At 40.0% G+C, this 23978-nt stretch overlaps 2 long non-coding RNA genes across 3 annotated transcripts in view; one reads left to right on the forward strand and one right to left on the reverse strand.

Annotated features, from left to right (window-relative positions):
* Window positions 1-22116, forward strand: part of LOC110084591 (uncharacterized) — a 41999-nt gene extending 19883 nt beyond the window's left edge. The window contains exon 3 of the long non-coding RNA XR_013537100.1: window positions 21418-22116. This is a non-coding gene — a long non-coding RNA (uncharacterized LOC110084591). The remainder of the gene's footprint in view (window positions 1-21417) is intronic.
* Window positions 6414-23978, reverse strand: part of LOC140707357 (uncharacterized) — a 49889-nt gene continuing 32324 nt past the window's right edge. For both annotated transcript variants that reach the window (XR_012087353.2, XR_012087352.2), the window contains exons 2-3: window positions 8504-8633; window positions 6414-6783 (exon numbers count right to left, since the gene is read on the reverse strand). This is a non-coding gene — a long non-coding RNA (uncharacterized LOC140707357). The remainder of the gene's footprint in view (window positions 6784-8503; window positions 8634-23978) is intronic.

Below are 23978 nucleotides of genomic sequence, written 5' to 3' on the forward strand. Positions count from 1 at the left end.
ATGTGGTTTATTTATCCCTGAATAGGGTTAGACCATTGCCTTTACAAAGATTTGTTTAGTATTTTGTTAGCCATCTCAAGGCAAGGCCACCTCTCCAGCTATGCATTAGGATGGTTTGTTTTTTGAAAAAAGGCCACCTACATATTTAAATATACCAGGTTCTATGTGTTTAATGTAATTGTTTAACTGTTGCATAGTTTCCCAACTATGTAGCTGCTGACTGTTCTGTATTTATATGGTGCAGCTTTCAGGAGTTTTCACAACCAGCAAAAACATTCAGTTACAAGTTGTTCCTTTTATGCTTCTGAGGATATGTGTCAAAATGTATGGGATAGCCACAAACCCTCCTTGTATGGAACACAGAAGTTCAAATGAACAAGAAGAATGTCCTAGAATATACATTAACTGGTTTTATAAATATCTCAGTTCTCACACAACACTGCTAGGGTTTCTGTACTACAAATTTCCATGGAGCTTTTAGCACAGATATAGTTGAGAACCAATGGCAGCATGCAGAAACTGTTTCCCAGCACCTTTATAAAGACATTCTCTGACAATTTGATAGCTGTGAATTCAATTTGCAGGTGGAGCAGAATCTATGCTGTAACACTGACAACAATATGTATAGAGTCACCAGTGAAGATGGCAGTTTAGGGGCACAACACAGGTCTCTGCTCTCCAAGGTCACCATGTAAAGTGCAACAGAACAGATGAAAACATAGAGGAAGATGAGGTTATGTAGATAACTTTTTTCTGCCTGAAAATGTTGCGGAGGGAGGAAATTCTAATATTGTAATTACATTTGGGATTTTCACCCACTATTGCGTTGTGAAAGAGCACTACTGTTTACAGAAGCTTAGATCATTATAAGTAAAATTTAAAGGTGCTATGAGACCTGTGACTTTTGCTGCCACAGACTAATATGGCAGTCCCTATTGAAATTATGAACCTAATAAGGTGTCTAGGTGAACAGCGCAATGGTCAACATACTGGCAACAATGCCTACCAGATTTCAAACAAGCTGGGAAGCATGTGCCTACAGAGATAATGGCTTTGTGTTCAGGGCTATTGTAAAATAGATCCTCAAAATCCCACTTTTCCTTTCCTAAAATATAGCTCACTTTTCTCTTGTCACTGCAAGGTACATTTTAAGTAGCATAGTAGCTACTTAAATGAATTGTTCTCGGGGCTTTAACTTACAAGTTGCCTAGATAAGATGTCACAACGGGGAAAGCTCTATGGCACAGATATGGATGCTTAGTGCACCAAAAAGCAGCCATGAAAAAGTCTGCAGTCTAGATGACTGGTAGGCAGTACACAGGTGCACATGACTGGCAGCATTTCTGTCTGTTCATATATAAGGGGGGGAGGAGGCTGTCCGTGTAATTGTAGGCCTTGGCTTTGGAAATGAGAGAACATTTGCAAGCTATTCTATTAAAGGGTATGTTCCGAAAAGGGACATAAATAGAGGCTGGAATGCCATCTCTGAGGTTCTCATGGCTTATGTCAGCAACAGAGGCCCTACATGGAACTATTGACTTCTTATGCACAGTTCACACAAGGACAAGCAGCCGTCTCCATTCCCCAGGGGAGTCCCCATTACTAGTCAATTGCGGAGCTTCCAAAGGGCCCCATGCAAACAATTGCAGAGCTTGGATTTGGGATTAGACAGAGGCAGCACAACTAGACATATGAAGAAAGTGATCGCTGGACTCTTGTACAGTTCAACAGTATTATTTTTTTATAGATGCCTTTTGAGAATGCAACCGAATCAGTCCAGGACTCTCACCTCATTTGAAGGCACAAGTTACTGAAGTTCAAGAGATCGCTATAAACCTGCTAAGTGAATGACAGTTGAAGATGGGAAGGAACTTTAATTCAGTCTGTGCAACCACTTCTTTAACTGTATAATCTGAATGTTCATGACAGGATTCATATATATATATATATATATATATATATATATATATATATATATATATATATATATATATATATATATATATATATATATATATATATATATATATATATATATATATATATATATATTTCAAATCTAGGACACTTTCAAGTCCCACAAGTCTGCAGCAGGAAGGGAGGCTTACAGATTGCAAGAGTTCTATAAAAGGAGATGCTGGGGTTTTACGAACAGAAGCACAGCTTTCATGCACAATAGTAGGATAATCACCAGAGTCAGGTATGAGTAAGGCCTGTGATCATTCCTATGAGCATCTGTTCTCGGTGGGAGGGGGAAGGGAATGTGGCTCTTTGGAAATGGGATGTGTGTACAAAATCAGGCTGTTGAACTGCGGAGAATCTGGGAAGGAAGTGAGAGAACTGGAAAAAGGTTCGTGTGTGTGTGTGTGTGTGTGTGTGTGTGTGTGTGTGTGTGTGTGTGTGTGTGCATGTGTGCATGTGTCGGTGTTAGATAGGAATTGTTACTTGGTGGGTTGGAATCTTTTCCCACGGAGCAAAATTACCTTGCTAGATTAAACTAGATTTTTTAAAGGACACACAATTACAACCTGTCACTAGGGCAGTACGTATGCTGCAGCTTAGGGTCTCTAAACGGAGGGGGAGGGGAGAGAAACTTTATTAAGTTTCAGTTCTAAATAATGGTTGCATTAATACATTTATATATGTATTCTATTTTAACTCCAGCTTTCTCCTTATAAAGGACTCAAGGCAGCTGACATCATTAAAAGACTATACTTAATGCTAAAAACAAAATGCTGAAAAGGCTCAAACAAATATCACACTGAAAAGAACCCCAGCAGACAAAAGCAACATCAAAAACTCATAGGAAGCACTAAGGCACAACAATCCATCTAAAACCCCCACTTATGTAGTCAGTCATAGTGGAGGTGGGGGCAACACTCTGTGACTCCAACCCCTCCTATTATCATTAAAAATATTGCCTTGTGACTGAGTATGTCCTCCATTTGCCCCAGACAACAGGTAAAACAAATGCTTGAGAGTAAAAAGAGGACTGCCATCCACTTTCAAGGTGTTGCCCAACCCTATGCTTCGCTGCCCGAGGCTGAACAAACAATGCCCCTCCCCCTTCACTCAGGGTTCATAGTACCCAAGCCAAGTTATAGTGAGAACTGAGGAAGAAAATCCGCTTAACAACTCTTCCTGTTCCTGGAAGTAAAAATAAAATAATAAATGAATAACAACTTATTGCCCTTTGACGACACTCAAAGCATGCTATTGCCTGCCAGTTCCTGGCCTCAGCCTGGCCTAATCGAAAAGCTGGCACCAGTCTCACTAAAAACACTCGCGCACGCAAAAATTTGTAAGTGACACTCGTCTGTCTAGTAGCCTCAGAAAGCTTATGTGTTAATAAGAAAGACGGCATCCTGTTTTCTTTAATATTGCATGCTCTACTAGTGTTTTAACATGATTGAAAAACAAATTAAAGTTAATATGTTGCTTGGCAACACCGAGGAACAAACATTTAACTGTTTTGATGGGGTTATTTTCCTTTTAAATCTTGCAAGCCAGTTTCTTACCCATGCAAGGGAAACAAGCCCAGTGCAAGAAGTAAGTTAATTGTCCCTCTGAGATAATGCTTTAGGTTTTCGTTTTTGGATCAGAGCCATATTGTTCCCTTCTAAGTCACCTGAGACTCATTAATTCCAGCCAGCGGAGTTGATCAAGACCCTCACCTGTGATTCATCCCCCCCCCGCCTCCAAAACTTAATCATTTTTAAGGGAAGGTTTCTTTGTTTTCTTCTTTTAATTTGTTTTTACCATTGGAACAACTCAAGTACACACCATGCCAATGGACTACTAGAAGGTGTACCTAAAAGCATTGCAAAAATGTGATAGCAGGTTGTAGAGCACAGAATGGAGGACTATCTAGTAGCTGGATCTTGGTTTTCCCAATCCCTGGAACAATTTTGTTCTGTTCTACTGAGTAAACATGTTGTACTTTTAAATGTGAAATTACTTATGACTGTAATAAATGCTGTAGCACTGAGAGATGTTCATGAACAAAGTGTGGAGGTCTCCTTCAATGTGGCTTACTTTTAAGCTTCCCAGGAAAATTTAGCCAGGCACTGAGAGAGACAGAATACTAATGTAGATACAAATTACCAAAGTCAGTTGTAAAGTTTGCTTGTCCCCTTTGAAATCCTTATAGTTTTAGAGTCAAGTAAGTTCTTAAAAACAACCTACTTATAAGACATACAGTGGTGCCTTGCTTAGCAATGTTAATTCGTGCAGAAAAAATAGCTGCTAAGCGATAACATCGCTAAGCGAAAATAAAAAGCCCATATAAACGCATTAAAATGTGATTAATGTGTTCCTATGGGCTTAAGACTCACCTTTAAGCGAAGATCCTCCATAGCGCCACCATTTTCGGTGCCTCTAAAGCGAGGAATCCATGCCTGAAAACAGCGGGTGGCCATTTTGTTTACCTGGTGGCCATTTTGAAACCGCCGATCAGCTGACCGAAAATGGGGGCTTTGCGATGATCCCTTCACTGCGATCATCGCAAAGCAAAATTTTCCCATAGGGAACATCGCAGAGCGATCGCTTTTGCGATCGCAAAAACAGCGTCGCTAAGCGATTTGATCACTATACGGAGCGATCACTATGCGAGGGACAACTGTATATTATTTGCACATGTATAGACGCCTTTCAAAAAACAAAGTGGTTTATGATATGTATCCATAAAACTTGCACAAAATGCAATAACAATGCAACTAAATAAAATCCAGCTGTTAAAGCTATACACATAAGAGTTAAGAATCTTTACAGATCATTAGATGTCAGAAAGAATAACTGTTCTCACTTTTCTGTGAGCTTTTCAGATGCAATATTTGTTCTACCTTAATGTCTGGGTCGTGCAATAATTTGTGGAACTTTCCTTGATATTCAGCAAATGTTCTTTTTGCAAACCTAGGAAAGATAACCCAGAACATTCCTCACCCACTAAATGAACATGGTTTAGAACTCACAATTTAACACTTTATTCACCACAGAAAAGCCCTTGTCCCCAGTTGATATTAACTAATAACTGCCATAGAAATATGGGCTTATTGAGTCATTCCTTGGTTTTTGTGTGTGTCAGAATCCATAATATCTGTGTTTCTTGAGTAACATGTCTCCTTTTCCTATTTGTCAGAGTAATAGTTTAATTTATTGCTATTCTTGCTCTGTCACAGCATGTTTCTTACATAACTTGGAAGTACAGTGGTGCCTCGCTTAACGGGTGCTCCGTTTAGCGACGAAACCACATAGCGATTAACGTTTTGCAATCACAAAAGCGATTGCATTGCGATGTTTCCTATGGGTTTTTTTCGCTTTGCGATGATTGGTTCCCTGTTTCGCTTAGCAATCATTGCAAAGCGATGATTTTTTAACAGCTGATCCATGGTTCCAAAATGGCCGCCAGGTAAAAAAGTGGCCGCCTGCTGTGTTTTCGCGCAGATTCTTCGCTTTAGAGGCAGTGAAAATGGCCACCGTATGGAGGATCTTCGCTTTAAGGTGAGTTTTAAGCCTATAGGAATGCATTGAAGGGGTTTCAATGCGTTTCTATGGGCTTTTTAAAATCGCATAGCAACGAAATCGCTTAGCAGCAATTTTTGCTGCACGGATTAACATTGCTATGCGAGGTACCACTGTAATGTTAAGTCCCATCCTATTCAATTGTCCACATATTTTATTACTTGAGCACCATAACGGTAAAGGTTCCCCTTGATATTTAGTCCAGTTGTGTTTGACTCTAGGGGGTGATGCTCATTCCCGTTTCCAAGCCACAGAGCCAGGATTTGTCCAAAGACAGTTTCCATGGTCACAGGGCCAGCGCAACTAGACATAAAACACGGTTACTTTCCCAACATGGTGGTACCTATTTATCTACTTGCATTTGCATGCTTTCGAACTGCTAGGTTGGCAGGAGCTGGAGCAAACGATGGGACCTCGCTCAGTCCCTCTAGATAATTACTTTCCAGTGTTGCTTCAAACCTCAGTGTGTAATCTGAGAAACTCAGCAGCGTAAAGATCATAGCAAAGTGTGGCCCTTCATTTTCTATTTTTACCGTTGGGGGCAGTTTGTTTGAATTAGTGTGACAACAAGCAATTATTGCTGTAAAGCAGTCTTTATTATTCTTGCCTAGGCCCCCTGACTCAGAACAATACAGTCCCATGAGCAGTGTAGGAGTCTGGTGCTCTTTCTATAAAGATCTACTACTGAGACTCATGTTGCACTTTGTTTCTGGAAAACCTTCCCTCCCCCCTTATCCTTTCCAAACAAAGGCTGACGGTGTTTTAAAAGCAGTTACACCCCATGCTGAAAGTAGTGTCTTTCCTCCAACTCACTTCAGTGGAAGTAATCATAAAGTATGCCATTTGACATAGTCCATTGAAGATCAAAGAACAATAGCAGCCCAAAAAGGAAGAGCGCAAAGAGAGTGGCCATCTCCCTGCTGCAGAAGGATGCATGGAAAGACAGGTGGAATGTGAGAAAGGAAAAAGATTGTTACCCATCTTCACTGCTGAGCCAAATCCCAAGGGAATGTTCTGCTCTTTTCTTTTGTCTGTTTCTGTCCTTTCTTTTTATTATGATACTACAACTTTCGGAAGACCTTGATGGACACAAAGGGGACTTACAGGGTGTCTCCAGATGGAAGGCTCTTGGTACTTTCCAGTGTTCACTCAGCCGATTTAAATCAAATGCGGTTTCATTGTTGAAACTTGATACGGTTCTGATCTATCCATTATGGTTTCTCTGTTCCACTGAGGGAGTATTGCCCTGTGTGAAGTCTTCAGCTAGGTTAAACAAGAGTTAAAGGAGGCATGAGAGATGTCACATACCCTAAGATGTTAATCTTTTGGCAGGCATCACTACACAGATATTGCCTCTCAAATGACTGGAAATGAAACTTAAGGTGTGTGAAGATAGAGAAGAAGGGAAATGCTTACAAAACACACATCTTAAAAACAATGATTACAATTCCAGCTAGCAGAAAGGCAGATAGCACAGATTTTCTACAGGCGAAACCCAGAATATTCCATTTTTGGAAGGGAACGGGGTAAAAGCTAGTATTCTTCTTCATAGCCTCTGTGAATGCAAACAATTGGGCTGTTCTGCACCTGCGCTTAACCTCTCGGAAGTTTCTAGAGCTTAAAGACACATGATTAGTGGGACGTTCCCCGTGGAGCGCATGCTCCACCCATCCTTGATCCCCTCAGTTCCTTTTTTCTGCCATGTTGAACAGACCTGTTTGGAGAAATAGAGCGATATATTGAATTATACTTCCCTTTTGAATCATCATTATTTAATCAATCATTTTTCTTTATTCGACGTTTCCCCTGTGAGTTTATTCCATTTTTTCTCTACCCACATTTTGCTGATTCCTCCCTCCCCCCCCCCACCATTTTTCCCTCCTGTCTTTCCGACTCTTTATGCCCCCCCCGGCCCTTCAAGTGGTACATTCTCTGCGCAAACAAGATCCTGCGAACTGACGGTCACAACCGTTGCCTCTTCTGCCTTGGGGAACAACATCCTACCCACTCCTGTTCCACATGTAAAAGGCTAACTAAACCAGCCCTTAAACTGCATCTACAAAGATTGAGGTCTTACCTCTGGGTAAAATCTCTCAATCCACCTACGGCCTCCATGGAGTCTGCACAATCTCCAGACCCTCAACCAGATTGACAAAATCCACCCATGCCTGCTTCCAGCACCGTGACTTCTTCTCCCCATCATAAGGAGAAATCAAAGTCCACTTTGAAATTGAAATCGGTGTCAACATCGAAGTGGCATCCACTGTGTTTTAAGACATGGGGAGGTTGCAAGTTCTGACCATGATGCTGCAGAAGTCTTCAAGTTGGACTTTGCCAAATTCATCAAGGAAGAAGGCTACCTCCCCCAGCAAGTCTTCAACTGTGACGAGACAGGACTGTTCTGGCCCAGGAGAACCTACATCACTCAGGAGGAAGAGAAAATGCCAGGCCACAAAGTCTCCTTCAATGTGGCTTACTTTTAAGCTTCCCGGGAAAATTTAGCCAGGCACTGAGAGAGACAGAATACTGATGTAGATACAAATTACCAAAGTCAATTGTAAAATTTGCTTGTCCCCTTTGAAATCGTTATAGTTTTAGAGTCAAATAAGTTCTTAAAAAGAACCTACTTATAAGACAAATATATTACTTGCACATGTATAGACTCCTTTCAAAAACATAAAGTGGTTTATGATATGTATCCATAAAACTTGCACAAAATGCAATAACAATGCGACTAAATAAAATTCAGCTGTTAAAGCTATACACATAAGAGTTAAGAATCTTTACAGATCATTAGATGTCAGAAAGAATAACTGTTCCCACCTTTCTGTAAGCTTTTCAATATTTGTTCTAGCTTAATGTCTGGGTCGTGCAATAATTTGTGGAACTTTCTTTGATATCCAGCAAATGTTCTTTTTACAAACCTAGGAAAGATAACCCAGAACATTACTCACCCACCAAATGAACTCGCACATCAACTCACTTGGTAGACGTTTCTCCCAAATTTGCTTGTCAGGAAACCCTTCTTGCCTCTTCAACTGATGTTACAAGTTACCACCAACGCCAGTCCCTCCGGTTGGGGAGCACATTGTCTACATCACAGGATCCATGGCCTATGGACAAATAAAAAAAACATTATACATAAATCATCTCAAACTTTTAGCAATTATCAGGGCTTTCCACACTTTCCTACCACTTATCGCGGGATGTGCAGTTCAACTTGCTATGGTCAATACAACGGCCCTTTACTTCATAAACAAACAAGGAGGCACACATTCTCTATCTCTTCTATACCTGACCATCGAGCTCTGGGAATGGTGCTACCTACATCACATTTTTCCAGCAGCAGTCCACATAACCACAGAGGAGAACTCCCTCACAGACTATCTCAGTCACCTCACCTCAAGGACACACAAACGGTCCATAAATGACTCAATCTTCGATCTCCTTGTGACCATTGGGACACTCCTTCCATCAACATTTTTGCTTCTCGAGCAAATGCCAAATGCTAACATTACTGTTCTCGAGCCGGTATCGACAAGAACTCGATTGGAGATGCATCCATGATAGACTGGGACAAGGACTTACTCTATTTCCTCCCATACCACTCATACAAAGAACCATCATTCGAGTCCGACAGTTCTAGTCCAATGCAATCCTTCTCATCCCGTGGTGGCCAAGACAACCGTGGTTCACCCACCTGAAGTCAATGTCAACCAACTCATTCAAGCTCCCTCTGATCCCCAATCTTTTTCTTCAGAACAACGGGATGATCCAAACATACCATCTCTGAATCTGACAGCCTGGAGGATACTCCCGCCATACTTGATCAAGCTCTTTAGCTCTTGACCCAGCTTCTTTACCAAAATAAATGGAAAGCATTCCTTTCCTTCATCAACTCTCATAACTTACCTGCAACACTAGTCTCTTTACTTACCTTTCTCCTTCATCTATTCAATTTTGGATTGTCCAATTCCACCTTGAAAGTCTGTATCTCTGCTATCGTAGCTCATCAACCTCCCAATTCTGAATTGGCAAGACCTTTTTCTCATCTAACTGTTAAAATGTTTCTTAAAGGACTCAACAATATTTGTCCTCCACACCAATGTCCTATCCCTCAGTGGTCTTTACAACTTGTCCTCAATGCACTTACTCATTCGCCCTTTGAACTGATGGCTACATGCAATCTTAAACTACTTTCCTTGAAAACTTTCTTTCTTGTGGAAATAACATCTGCTAAATGGACTAGTGAATTTGCAGCCCTCTGCTCTGATCCATCCTTCCTTCAGTTCCATCCGGATAGGGTCATGCTGTATTTCAATGTCTCCTTTTTACCTAAAGTTGTATCTGAATTTCACCTTAATCAACCAATAATTCTACTACCCTGTTTCCATCCCTGTCAACACCTTTCGAGCGCATGCTCCACACACTTGACGTAAGACACTCTGTCGCCTTCTACATTGACAGGGTTAAATCTTTCAAAAAAAAATAATCACAGAGTCTTTTTCTGTGTTTTCATGGTCCCCATAAAGGGGCTTCAGCTTTGCCACAATCTATTTCTAGATGGATTGTCCAAACTATATCATTGGCATATGAGTTAACAGGAAAACACCTCCTGAACATTTAATAGCACATTCTACCAGAGCATTGCCAACATCTACTGCCTTCCAGCATGGGATTGAACTGCCGTGTGGTGACATGGTCTACTCCATTGACCTTTGTCAGACATTACTGTCTTGATGTCAGAGCACGAAATGATGCTAGTTTTGGTGGAGCTGTGTTGGTATTCTTTCTACCATGACATCCCACCATTCAGTAAGTGAGTGTGCTAGTCACCCAATTGTGTGCATTCACAGAGGCTACAAAAAGAAAGAGAGGTTACCTACCTGTAACCATAGTTCTTCTAGTGGTCCTCTAGAATCCACACATACCACCCATTCTCCCCTCTGTCTGTCACATTATATTTTTAAATAGCTCTTTTACAGTGGCGGACTTTTTCAGGAACTGAGGGGATCAAGGATGGGCAGAGCATGTGCTCCATGGGGGAATATCCCACTAATCATGTGTCTTTAAGCTTTAGAAACTTCTGAAAGGTTCGGCGCAGGCACAGAACAACCCAATTTTGTGGATTCACAGAGGACCATTAGAAGAACAATGGTTACAGGTAGGTAACTTCTCTATTTCAATGAATGGACAACAGGCTATGGGGGAGGTGGATTGAACACACTGAAACCCTCACTTGAATATACTCATGAATACTTTTAATAGTCAGTTATAAGATTAATAACTCTGTATGGCTGTACAGTCAGTACTGGAGGAGCCTCATGGGACAGTGGTTAAACTGCTGTACTGCAGCCAAAATTGTGCTTATGACCCAGGGTTCAGTCCAGGTAGCCAGCTCGGGGTTAACTCAGCCTTCTATCCTTCCGAGTTCGAAAAAAATGAGTACCCAGCTTGTTGGGAGACCCAACGAGTAGCCTGCATAATTAACTTGTAAACCAGCCAGAGAGTGCTTGAAGCGCTATGGGGCAGTATATAAGCAGCATGCTTTTACTGTGTCTCAGCAAACTGCTACTGTAGTATGATCTGCCTTTCAGCTGCTGCCCTAACCACTGGATACCTCCAGCTCCGGCTGATCCACAACATTTTAGAGTGCAAAATTCTTGCCACCTTTATGTTCGCACTCTCAAAAATTGACTTTGGGTTGGTTGTTCCATTTTTCACATGAAAACACAAAAATGGTAATTTGCTCAGGCTACCCGGTGTACATCATGTAGCTGAGATCTCCCAGGTTTGATTCCCAGGTTGCATTTACTAAAAAGCTTGGGGGAGTTACCTTTTTTTTTTGGAATTACAGCTCCCAGATTTCTCCAGCTTAGCAAATACAGAAACCATGGAAACTGAGGGATTGGGGAAGCCCTATTCCAAATAAGTAACTATTCCAAGCACTGGCTAACTATATGCTGCAAAAAAGGCAAGGTGAAAAACACATAGTCTAAAACTGACCCTCTGTCATGTTTAAAAATAAAGCTGGAACACTGAACAGAAACAAGTAACTTGGGGTAGGGTGATGGGGGGGGACTGTCTTTGAATATAAAATCTTAATGAGGGTGATGCTTGAGAAAAAGTAATATAGTTGGAACCCTTTTTTAGGCCTTTCATTTTGCTGACAGTATACAGCCATTTAAGTCAGAGGCAAAAAGATTTACTGCAGCGCTGATGGTTGTTATGACTTCCCTACATCATTTTCCCCTCATGCAGTTAGTCAGAAAAGCATGATCTCACAAATGTAGCTTTACCTCTTGCAACATCTGAAATGGAACGCAACAATGGGATTTCATTTTGTGAAGCATCTTCTGCCATCTCCCATTTTATCCCTGCCACTTTTTGCGACCGTCACCCCTTATTATGACAATAGTGCGATACATAGACTCAGAGTTGGAAACCAGTAATCCTACATCTACATCTTTCCTCTCCCACTCTCCCTTTTGAAATCCTGTCCTTCTTTGCAAACTTGATCAGCACTACGTGGCTGTCTGGTTAGCCAGATTCCTGAACAAGTGCATCCCTAGGAGACAAGGTATTGTTTTGTGCTTTTCAAGTTGATTCCAACTGATGGCTGAGGTATGTGAGTTTCTGAGGTATGTGAGTTGTTCAAAGAATGGTTTGTCATTGCCATTTCCCAGTGAGTTTCCATAGCTGTGCAAGGATCTGAAGCCAAATCTCCTTCATCTCAATCCAATAGTCTATCCACTGTTTCACACTTGCTCTTCAGGAAGTGCAAAACACTTATGCATTTTCTTATAGGCCTCACTTCTCCATGTGTAATCCCCACAGAACTCAGGAAAGGTTCTTTTTGATCTATAATTCCAAGAATTTCATCAATCTCCCATACTACTCACTGAGGTGCTGCAGCCCACAGTGGTCCACCTGCTCCATACTATTCCATCTACAGGATTACCTGAGGCTCTACACTTGCTCGGTAGCATTCATAACACCACAGAGTATGTCCTTGTGTTGGATATAACTTCTTTCATTTTCATTTTAGCACTGAAATGCCAAAGTGAGCATGGAAGCAGAGCCTGTGCATAACCATCCTGCCAAGAAACATCCACAGTGGAATGATTACTGGCATTGCATAGGCATCCTTCAGTCTCAAGAGACTATGGTAACATGCTCTGAATCGAGGAGTGTCCTCTCCAGAGCATGAAGCCCAGGTAAGGTAATATGGAGGATAGGCTGTTACCCAAGCAGCAGATCCCCCCTCTCCACATTGCTGAAATGATCCAATGGAAAGGCAAGAGCCAATACAACTGGTTCCAGCAATGTCGCAGGAGTTGGCAGAACGACACATGCTGCCTTCAGGACTCCAGCTCCGGATTTTGCCTCGAGGTTAACTCCTGAAGCCTTTTCCATGAATGGATATAGCCACAAGGCAGTGGAGGTTTGAAATCGGAGTTTTCCTTCTCCTAGATGGGCTGCCTTCCATGGCTGACGAGCCCCACCTACCCGGCCTGCTCTTTAATAGTGCAAAAGTATGATCTGATCCTTAAAACTTTCCTGACTCCCCGGCTTATGCAAATCTAATTGGCTTTCCTATTTACCATATTAAGGCCAGATACAAAATTTGAGAATTTCGCGCGCCGTTAGGAGCGCAGTCCTCGGAAACGCTCTTATAAAGCAGGAATTATTATTACTGGCATTATTATTATTACTGGCATTATTATTATTATTATTACTGGCATTATTACACAAACATGTACCCCATGATCTTGTTCTCTGCACTAGCAGAGTTACTGCAGCATGCAAACAGCTGCCTGTGCCAGCCAAACAATGACAGAGGGGGACACTGAAGGTTCAGAGGCAACTTCTTTGAAGTTTTCCCCATATGGTAGAATAAAACTGCAAAGTGACCATTTGAAACTCTTAGCTCAATAAATAGTGAAATCTCTTCAGCAAGTGGAAACAGCTGCGCTGGAACCAAAAGCACATTTGCCTATGTCTGACCCCTTCCCCCATATATACATTAAACTTCACTATGGCTGCACAGAAGTGAAATGCAGGGACTTACATGAAATGAGAAGTCTTTAAAGAACTATCCCTTTTAGCATTTATTACATAAGACAGAAACACAGTGATCCACAAAAAATGAGCAAACCAAGGTAGTGGTCCCTCATATGGAAAGAGCTTCTGCATCAATGGGACAGACAATCAAACAGAGTGGACTTCTCTATCTTTTCCTTAACAGTTCCTATATTTGTGCCCTGGTGAATGGGGCTTGTGTTCAATTAGCAGAACATGGAAGGTTCTTCCTCAGGCTGAAGGAGGAGGAACTGAGCTTGGAGAGGACAGCATTTAACAAGGACTATTTGTTCTCACTGTCCAAGTAGAAACAGCTGTAGTTTAAACATCCTGTTCCAGAGCCATGTTTGGATATGTAGGACACATCCAATGTGACACAAGAAGTGTATCCTGTTATCAAAGGAGTGGGGAGGACTTTCTGTGACTTCTAGTCACAAAACCTTTCTTAGGAAGCCACAGAGTTTGCTTCAAACATTTAGTGTAAGAATGTACAATTAGTTTGTATAACATCAATGTGATGACTACATGATTTTGTTTTCATGTTCACCGAATACTGCAATTGTATTTGTGTGGTTCAGTGGTACAATTGGATATTTGGCAATGATTATTTTATGGAGCCATATTTAAAGAACTTGCCTAGTAGTAAGCTGAATATCTTGCGGGAAAGCTCATTCCCATGTTTTGGGAATTTAATATAATCCCCTAATGGTTTGGCAATTTTTATGGCTTTACATAGCCCTGAGCTAAGGAATACAGTAATATCACTGGGAAGTAAGTATACGAAGAAGAAAAGAGAATAAAAGATGCTGATGCTTTGGAATTTGGGCCAGAGATGAAGGCTAATTCATATACCCACTTTTTGGCATCTTCTTCATAACGGGTCAGATTTATTTTCCCCTCCTCTATCAAATATGCTCAAGGCCATTAGAATTTGCTTTCAGTCAGCAGAACAGTTAAAGTGCCTGTGTGGGTACATTACTAAATACAAATCTTTCCAGGGGAAGATGACACCCCCACCCCCATGGTGCAGAGAACAAGATCATGGGTATCTGGAAGTATTGATTCGCTGACTAAAACTTTAACAGCTGCTAAAACAACTGATTCAAGGCTTTGGTAAGCCCATCTCAATAGGACACACAACATAAACAATGTAATATAACATAAATAAGACTGACTCACTAAGGTAATCTTGGTATGAGCAAATAAGTGAACAATCCTTAGGTAAACAAACATAACAATGAAAAGAAAGTCACGTGACCTCGGCACACATAAGACTTCAAAGGCCCAGTAAGCAACAGACAGTGCAGGTTGCACAAAACCACCACGGAAGACCAAAAACAAAACAAAAAAACACCCCCTCTTCATGTGGGCCCTTACAGACAGTGGGCCCTGCAGAGATGCCCACTTTGCCCTCTGAATGAAGTGGCCCTGACTGCCAAAGCCTATCTCTGACATCCGACCTAAGCTGAGTTACTCCTTTTGGACTAGGGAGGTGCCATTTTAATTTCCTGCAATTCCCTAGGATCAACAATATGTCAAGACTATTGTGGGGAATTAAAACAGCACCTTCCAGCAGCCTGACAATTCTGCTGCTATTACCTATAGCTGCTCTCACTCCCACTATGAGGTAAGCTATGAGAGCCTTTCCAGCTATGAGTGAATCTACCAGAATACATTTTGGCAAGCATCTACTGAAATATCAGAGACTTGAAAAATTACTTTTTCAAATTTACAAATGATAGCTAATCCTTTGGGAAAATATGACACTACAACTTCCAGAACCTCACAGCTAGCATGCTGGCTAGAACATTCAAAGATTTATAGAGCCAGCCAGCAAAGCAAAGCATTGATTTCATAAGTACTTTGATGCTAAGTAGAGGATACATGCCCATTCCTAGAAGTCAAAACTGCAGTACAATAACTTATCAAACTGCTTTCTAATTGTGATGCCTTTTTGACTAGATGAGCCTGGAACAATTTAAAATACACGAGACAGGACTGTAAAAGCGAATATCCTCTTGTGTTCTGCTAAGCTTATACAAATAGATGTGTGTAGGTTTCATGACATTACATTCAGCTATATTGCTGTGAACTTCTTTTGAAGAGGTATAGCATTTATCTACTTGGTTCTTTGATATACTCTCCACCCTGCCCCTGGATTTTGCTTTTATTTATTTATTTATTTATTTATTTATTTATTTATTTATTTATTTATTTATTTATTTATTTATTTATTTATTTGGTGGTAACAGGACAACCCTGTTCATGTTGCCGCTGAATGGATGCAGAATTGCTAGTTAATTCTGCTCTCACTGGCACAACACAATGTTATACCATTATCACACCAGCACATTACAGCCAGGTACAAAGCAGAAGTCCCAGAGGATGGAAAAGCTACCTTTCAGAATGCAATTCCCGCAAACCTCCATGGTAGCTATGAGATTCTGCAGCTGAAGAAAAAATAATAATTCAAAGTTCTGGGAACTAACTACCATAGCAGTAGAACTGCGTGCTTGTTGAGAGGTCAGTCCCTGGTGATGGTGCAGTGTTATGCCTGCAAAAGGAGATACAAGTCTAAATGCTTACAAGAGGGAAGAGCTGCTGGCTACAGAAACCAGCACATCAGTCACACTCATGTCAGCCAAAAGCCCCAGATGGTGGATGCTCCAGCCCTGTCTCTTCTTCTGATTCTTCAGTCATGTCTGAGAATAGGATTCTGAACCATAAAGAGTATATAAACTTCTTCAGAAAAACATAGGTGATTTATGAAATTGCTGTCATTGGGATACATCAGTATTGTAGGGTATTGTATCCACACTTAGAAACATCTCAGTGAAGACTGTGTTGAATAAGAGGAACTTTGCACTGGTAAGAAGCAGCCACGGTGGTGGGAGAGACTTGGGAAGACGTTGGTTCCTTGTACTATTTCTCTCCAGGACACCAGACCTCAAGCACTAACTAGGAAATCCATCTCTTGATTTGCTAGTATCATGGCAACACAAAAGATCCATGGCTGCAGAGCATCTCCTCCCTCATTTTGCAACTGGAGAAACAGTTTACTGGCTTAGCAGCCCTTCATTACTGAACAGGAAGCAGTAATGTCCTTATGCAAGGGCATCAGATAGGTATGCCGAAAGGTCACCCAGTTGTCCATAAACTCCTAAATGCAGGTGACGTTCTGCTAAAGATGGCAACAGGAAATGAAACCACTGCCGCGGTGGGAAATGCTAGCTGAACCCCTCTGTCTCATGGCACTGTCTTAGCCAAATATTCCCAACTAAGTTTTTTTGTGAGATGACACCAGAACAAACAGAAAATACGGAGAGAGTTTCACTACAAATGTGTGGCTTGAGATAATGGGCATAGTTATGCTGGCATAAACTGGATCCAGCTGCTGGAAATAATTAACTTAAATTATTTGAAACCTTCCTATCCATCCTTTTCAGGCTCTGAGGCTCCACAGGGCTCCCTTTCGGCCTTGCGGAAACCTTTGGGACACTTGGGACAGAGGTGGGTGAGAAGCCTTTTACAGTAAAAAAAAAAAGTCACCACTGGATCGCTATTGGCAGTCCTGATCCCAGAAATGGCGACCCAGCAGCAATCTTTGAATATTAAAGGCCCTCCTCATCCCAAGGTTCCTAAAAAGCTTCTTTGTGGCAAAAGGGAGTTCTGTGGAGCCTCACATTTGAAGTTTAGGTCCCATTCGCTACCTTTTACTTTTCTTTTCTTTCTTTCTTTCTTTCTTTCTTTCTTTCTTTCTTTCTTTCTTTCTTTCTTTCTTTCTTTCTTTCTTTGGTAAAGGTATTTATCACTGAGCCTCAGCAAATCATAGAGCTGGTGGATTCCTCTGTTGTTGTTGTTTTAATAACAGTCCTTCAAATATTTGAAGATGGCTATCATATCACACTGCGCCAGGCTAAACATACCCAGCTCTCTCGGCTGTTTCTCATAAGGCTTGGTTGCCAAACCCTTCACCACCTCTATTATCTGCCATGAAAACATTCCAGTTGGTTGATTTCCTTCTGACCTGTGGTGCCCAGAAATGGACACGGTGCTCCAGGTAAAGTCTGACCAAAGCAGAATAGAATTGCAGGGTTACTTCTTTTGATTTGGACCCTGTGCTTCTGTTGATATACCCTAGAATTGTGTTTGCTTCTTTTATTGCTGCATAACTCAACTCAGATTTAGCTTGTGGTCTACTAAGATTCATTGATCCATACTACTGCCATGCCAAGTGTCACCCATCTTATACTTGGCCATCTAATTTTTCTAGCCCAAACGTAGGCCTGTACACTTTTTCTTTTTGAAATTCATGTTGTTTCTTTTGGCTCAATTCGCTGTCTTGCTGATGTCATATTGAATCTTGATTCTGTCTTCAGAAATATTAGCTACCCCTCTCGATTTGATGTCCTCTGAAAATTTGCTTCCTGTGAAATGAATATTCAAGTATGAAACTGGATTCTGAAGACTGGCTTTGTGTTTTGGAGTTCAGGCTCCACCACCTTGAAAAAGTACTTTAGCTGTTTACTTTTTGTTGAGTCTCACCAATGCAAGTTCTGAAAAACTGATGTTTGGGGACAGGCCATGCAGAGGACAGTGGCTATTTTGTAATTGGGGAACTCCTTCTTTTGGCAAACATTTTTAGAGCGCACATGGTACATTCAAAAACTCCAGATATGCCCACCAACCACAAAACTGAGCAGCTCTGAAAAAGCACTGAAATATAAAAGTCTGTTTTAATTTTATCTTCAGCTAAATTGTTGAAATGTAATAGAGTTATAGGAGGCTGTGACAATGCATAAATCCCAGAGGGGGAAAAATTAGATGTTCTAATTTTTATGAAGATTCCCTCCCTATAATTTTTATTTCTCTCAAACCTTTATAACAAAGAATAAAAAGATACATTTGCAGAATGTTATCTAAATATGCTCAGTTTTATTGCTTTGGATGCCTCCCCCACAACTCATACCCCAGAATGACCCTAGCATAGAGACATGTGAAGTATACAAGCTGAGAGGAAAATAGCAGCGGTGGGGTGTGTGGGAGTCTACTGCTAGCATTAACTGTAACCTCTCTCTCCAAATCTCCAAGAAACTGTTGGAGAAATTATCGTCTCAAATTTCTTTGAGTAAAGAAATTTACTCAAATTGTCCCTTAATTGCTCTTCCTACAATAGAGCAAACAATTTGCTTTAAATCAAATCATTTTGTTTCAATCCTGGAATGTTTATTATGCCAAATGATATTTTCCTTATGTGGAATCCATGTTCTTTCCCAAGGAATCCCATGTATTAGTATTTGTACAGTACCTGTTAATCTTCTTAGTGGCAAAACTACTAAAACTCACTGAAGCTTTTGAATCAGATTTTACTCATCATCCTTTCTTTACATAGGCTTTTTGCAAAAAGGGGTTCAAATACGATAGTTTCCCTATATAGTTTTTTTTTTAAACAAAAAAACCCCTCTTCCCTTAAGGCTACCTTAGTGCTTTGCTTATGGAATGTGCTGTTTAAATAACACAAAGTGTAACTAATATAGTTTACATTAGAGATGAGTCACAAACTGCATCTGTAAAATACAACTTTCTGAAATCTTGATCTGGCAATGTTCAGCACTGAGTACTTTTGCACCATGAAGGTTAAATTATATTACAAATATGATTATGCCCAAAGTAAAAGCGGATAATCTGTAGTTTAGAAAACAGAAGTTTGATCATGGCATCAACAAAACCCAAACAAAACAAAGGAATTCCAAGAATTTAAACCACAACATCAAGGCCATATCAACATGTTCACTATCTAAAATGGTTTGTGCCATCTTCTGCCAGCAGTGCTGCTCCTCACATTAGAAAAAGTATCACAGAGAAACCAGTTTTGTAACACTTTAATCCCACACATTGAGGAGAAACGGATTACAAACTCAAGAGGGAGTCTGTAGGGAATGGCTTTACAGACAAATTCTAACGCATGTTAAAGGGTCTAAATAGAGATCAAGGCCTCTTAGTACATTATGTAAATTAATAACCTAGCTTTCTACAACCTCTTATGGTTATAAAGTAGTTGTCTCCCTTGACAGACACTGACTTCTGCTAAAGAAACAATGCTTAGCTTTTCTGTGATAGCCAAATCCAGTTTACCACCCGAATTGGAGCCTGCAGTTTCATGTTACAGTATTAACATCTTGGAATCCCATCCCTGGGTTAACAAACCACTGTTACTGTGTCGATTATCTATATCCTCACCTTTAAATGTTGTAATTGAAAATTCTTATCTATTGATGTTAATCTCAACTAAATTAGGTTTCTAGGTCCTCTAACTGGAATGTTAACTGTTTAGGGTTTCTGTACTAGCAAGTCAAGCTCTGGATTTAGGCATTGGTTTGCCATCAGTGTACCCTTGCCTTGAAGAAAGCCCAACTGAACATAGAAGAACTTACTTCTGAGGAGATATTCCTAGCACTGCACTATCAGAGAACCACATGCTATCCTTCCTCTCAGATAGGAGCACTTCTATGAAAACAAGGAATTGGAAGCCATGCTTTTTTGATGTAACTTACTCCGCACAGTCTCTTGGATTAGACCAAAGGACCCAACAGACATGTAAATTTCTTGGAAGTAACCCTCACTTAGTTCAATATAATTTGCTTCCCATTAATCGCCTTATGACAATTCACGAGAATGCTTAATGAATGGCAGTTAGATAGCCGGAGGTGGGAGGCCTTGGGAACCATGTTAGTCTGTAACAGCAAAAGCAACACTATGCCTGGTGGTGTTAAAAAATGCATGTACTTTATAGGGCAAAAGCTTTCAGAAACTGCAGCCTACCAAATAAAAATAGCTAGTCTTTAAAGTGCCACTAGATTCTTCATACTAGGAAAAGAGTTATGGTTTGCCAGCTTTATATACTGCTTGTTTTGTTTTTCCTTGGAGTTGAACCTGAGTTTCTCACACTTAAATCCAACAATTTCGCGATAGTATTATGTGTTTCATAAGAACAATTATGTATATATCCTCACAATCCTACACAAGTGTGTGTGTGTGCATGTGTGCGTGTACGTGTGCACGCACACATGCATACATGCATGCCTTTGAAATTAAAATATACAATGCAGTTTGAAATCTCCGAATACATGTTTGTCAAGTATATAATTCAAATCTGAGTTAAGCACTGGATACTGAGAATAGAATTTGGAATTATGAAACTGAATTATGAAACTGTGTACATCAACACACCTATGGCTTCCTTGAGCAAGGACAGACCTCAAATGCTATGGTGCTAGGGTGAGTCACCTTATGATGGTGCTTCTATAGAAGAAGGATCAGTTGGTACAGTGAGTGCTCTTGAGATACCCAGATGTATTCATATTCTGTCAGCAGGATGGTTCCATGCTGCCTGTTATGGTGCAGGCAATATCTAAATTAACGATTTTAAAACTATGGACATTAGCTAATTCTAGTTTGGCGCATAAAAGAGAAGTGGACTTATAAGTTATGTCTTTCTCTGAATCTCCTGTGAACAAATGGCAAAATGGAACAGCTGACAGTTATGAAGAATTCCAGATGTGTGTTCTGAGAGTAAACATCTGTAAACACATTCTACTCTTTAGCAAAGGAATAAATGTCAGCGTAAACTTGGAAAGATTCTCCAGCCAAATATACTATTGTTACCTTCTTTCATATATTCATCACGGCCCCCACTGTTCTTAGTTTGAACTGTTTTAATTTAATATGCTTCTCTGTAATGTTTTACTCTTTTGTATGCTATGAAAAAATATTCTGAAAAATGTATACGTACTAACATTAGAGATTTTTATCTAGAGCCTGTCTTAAAAAGACTGAAATACTGGGAAATGAATGAGAAATCGGATTTTCTGCTTCAAGAGACAGAACAACATGTGACTTGGAGGATTGCTGTGTTTGCAGTAAAACATGTCAGAGGTAGGGAAAAGTTTGTGGATTACATTTTGGCAAATACTTCTGGAGACTTAATGGTATGAGAATATGAATGTTGCTTGGTAAAATCCATGAAAATATGTGTCAAATGTTATCCTAGCTTCATTTGAGAAATATTAATTTGTCAAATTAGTAAAACTACCTCCATTCATTTTAATCATATATGTACAGTATATCTTTAATATCTCTGTTTCGATGTCTCTGTTTTGATGTCCTGAATTTAAGTATCACTTATATATCCTTTCAAAACTTAAAGATATTGTGATTAGTTTTATTCCCTTGTGGTCTCCAGATTAATGCAGAACAGTTATTGATCTTTTAATACATTTATTACAAAAAGTAAGGGAAATGTTTAGAAAGGAATTCTTGAATAAATCCAAGGTACCCACAAGCTGTAACTTCCCAGACTATCTTTGCTGCTCTACAGGAGATACCTGTGGCCTTCCACATGTCAGATTGCAACTCCTATTAAGTCTAGACAACATAATCAGTGGTGTAGGCTGAGAGAAGGTGTAATTCTGCAACCTCTGGGCAGCCACATATATCCTAGTTCTGTTACAAAAAGATGGGAAGGCACCAAAAGGATGGAAAATCTAGTTTATTTCCCAGACTGCCCCATTAACTTGGTTTGATACCAAGATAGGTAAGAAAGGACTTTAAAATTCTAATTCCTGTAACTATGGTGCTCTGTCCACAGAACTGATGGTGTCATGTCTTGACCAATGTCTCTGATATTATGTGATTTTAACTAATCAATGTATTCTTATCTTCCTGGTCACTGACTGTAATAATTTATTATTATTATTATTATTATTATTATTATTATTATTATTATTATTATTATTATTATTATTATTATTATTATTATTATTATTATTATCATCATCATCATCATCATCATCATCATCATCATCCTCCTCCTCCTCCTCCTCCTCCTCCTCCTCCTCCTCCTCCTCCTCCTCCTCCTCCTCCTCCTCCTCCACTTAGGCTGGATGGTCTGTCAAATAGATTAAATCTTGAAATGTCAAGGTGTCAAACTTCGCATTTCAACTCATCATCCAGCTCTCTATAATGAGTGGTGAAAACATGGCTACCCTTGGCCCACTTTTAAACAATATTAGTTTATCAACACAGAATGTGTGCTTCCAAAACTAACCTCCTAGAATATGAGTATGAGCATTATTCTCTGTAAATATAAAAATGGTTATATCCAGAAAGATGATATAAAATATATGGGATAATGAGCTATACAGAATCATATAATTTAATGTCAAATTCATCCAGCCACTCCCAGTTTTCCATCAACAAAAGAATAAAAATCACATGTCATAGATGTATTGTAACCTTGTTTGCCCATTTGATAGTATGTTCTTCACAAAGTAAAAAAATTACAGTGAACACTCCCATTTTAAATCCTTCCAACAACAAAAAAAATCCTAAATTACCAGTGGGAGGCATTCCAGGGTTTTGCGTCAGAATAGAATCATAGTGTACAGAACTTTATTGTTTTGGAAAAATCTCAAGATGATGAGGCTTTTAAGGGGAGGGAAGAGAGAGATGCACAGTATTTCCTGGTTTGGAAACAACAACAAAAAAGTATACTTTCTTTCTGGAATGTTATTCATTTTGTACCCCTCCAGGCACAATGCATTGACAGATACTGTATATCAAACAACAAAACAAAGGTACTCCAGAACTAAAAAGATAGGTTTATATAACTCAAGTACTAAAGGTACTTTGCACTGCATATTTCCATACTTTAATTTTGAAAATACACATAAGGAAGAAGACATAAAATGGCAACAGGAATGCATCCTGGTAAAATATAACAAAAGTTAGTGCCTTGAAATCTGCCCAGAGGTTGATAAATAGTAAAATCCTTTAATAATAGCACAATGTGTTCCCACAATAGTCCTGTTCACCCAGTGAATCCTGTAGCATGCCGTAGATTATGCCAAATAGAGATGAGTGCCACATTTGATCTAATAGGAATGGAACCACTGAAAAACTGTGCCTCTTATTTCTTGTTGTTGTTGTTGTTGTTGTTATTTAGTCGTGAAGTCGTGTCCGACTCTTCGTGACCCCATGGACCAGAGCACGCCAGGCCCTCCTGTTTTCCACTGCCTCCCGGAGTTGGGTCAAATTCATAAGGCCTCCTATTTCTAAACTAGCTAAAATATGAAAGCAAGGGATACACAAACGTTCAAGAAAATTAACAGGATCCCTCTTCCCTTTTCTGCATCTTAGTGTTGATGATCCATTAAGCAGATAAGGAAATTACAATTTCTACACTGGCCCAGAAGGCCTGACTGAAGGGCATGTAGGTTATATACATTTTACAAGAAGATCTAGAGCCAATCCATCACTTTGCATTCAAATATTCTCGTGCAAATTGGCAGCCTGGACGATGAACTCAGTATACAACA

The sequence above is a fragment of the Pogona vitticeps genome, chromosome 5, assembly GCF_051106095.1.
Source record: "Pogona vitticeps strain Pit_001003342236 chromosome 5, PviZW2.1, whole genome shotgun sequence".
NCBI classification, from domain to species: domain Eukaryota; kingdom Metazoa; phylum Chordata; class Lepidosauria; order Squamata; family Agamidae; genus Pogona; species Pogona vitticeps.